The 1,148-nt window shown below is 30.4% G+C and overlaps 1 protein-coding gene across 1 annotated transcript in view; it reads left to right on the top strand.

Moving 5' to 3' along the window:
• The first annotated feature begins 927 nt into the window (after positions 1-927).
• LOC149887156 (uncharacterized) overlaps positions 928-1,148 on the top strand; it is a 1,767-nt gene continuing 1,546 nt past the window's right edge. Inside the window, exon 1 of the mRNA XM_090089609.1 lies at positions 928-1,148. This exon is cut by the window's right edge and continues 1,546 nt beyond it. The gene's annotated coding sequence lies outside the window, so the exon portion shown is untranslated.

Here is a 1,148-nt window from a genome sequence, read left to right as displayed (position 1 = left end):
TTTGAAAAGGTCGTTTTTTGGGTTTACTGTTAATTTTTTGCAAAATGTTTTTTTTTTTTGCTTCTTTCAATATTTAAACATCCTCCTTGAACTTCTTCGCCATTTTTAGCAAAATATTTATAGCAAACAAAAAGAAAAAATTTGAAGCAGCTCTAATGCAATTATTAGTTGAAAAAAGTTAAGCAAGTTGTGCAAACTTTACTTAACTTTCCCCCGGATACTTATCCGATTTGAATTTGTATGTTATAGATCTTGTAGAATAGTCCAAACTTGTCAGGGTTATAAATGTCTCTCAAGTTAGAGCTAAAAAAAAAAAAAAAAACTAATTGTGCGTTTGTTTACAATTATTCAGGTGTCAAGGAACGTTTTCAAAGTGATATTTCTTCGTTTTTTTCCAACTACGTAACCAACCATTATAATAAGTCTTAAAACTGTTTATGCTTTTTATCATATAGGTTTCCTTTTCTTGGATTTTAGTAGCAGATAAAGAAATGTTTTTGATTGCAGATATGCAAAAAGCATTTACAAACAGCATGGTCTGGTGACTCACGAATTCTCTCTAGACTCAAAAAAATTCTACGATATTTGAAGAGTAAGCCAATGAGTTAAATATCAAAATATACTTATAAAATGTTATCTTTTTACCTCTCAAATCTTCCATAAAAGAGATTTGGCAGTTCCTGAAAATATTTATAGCGTTAGCTCCTTGGGCATTTCCTTGACCACAAGCATTAACTCAAATATTTTTCTACACTTAGTGCAGATTCTCCTAGGAAAATTTGTTTGAAAATTTGAATTGTTTTCTTTGGCGTTGATAGATTTCTTATTGCGCATTTTCAATGTGAGATTTGTGGTCCAACACGGTCGTTCAAACTCTGTTAATAAGCGACAGGTTATTGTGCGCAAGCGCAGTTGGATTATGAAAATTTTAGAACTTTCAAAATGGCTACGGACCTTCGTTACAGAATGAATTTTTACTTAGCGACCAATTTTTCATTACTTATCACGTTTTTTTAAAATCGTCTACGTTGATAACCAGCTTTTAGACTGTTAGTAATGTCTCGGTAACTTAATTTTATTAAGAAGTAAGTAAAATGAAAGAGGAATATTATTTTATGATTGAAGAGGATCTACATAAAAAAACTTTT

The sequence above is a fragment of the Hydra viridissima genome, unplaced genomic scaffold (assembly GCF_058129835.1).
Source record: "Hydra viridissima isolate aposymbiotic clone 2 unplaced genomic scaffold, HvirCarnegie_v1 scaffold_6, whole genome shotgun sequence".
In the NCBI taxonomy this organism is placed as follows: domain Eukaryota; kingdom Metazoa; phylum Cnidaria; class Hydrozoa; order Anthoathecata; family Hydridae; genus Hydra; species Hydra viridissima.
This window is presented reverse-complemented; position numbering and strand designations above follow the sequence as displayed.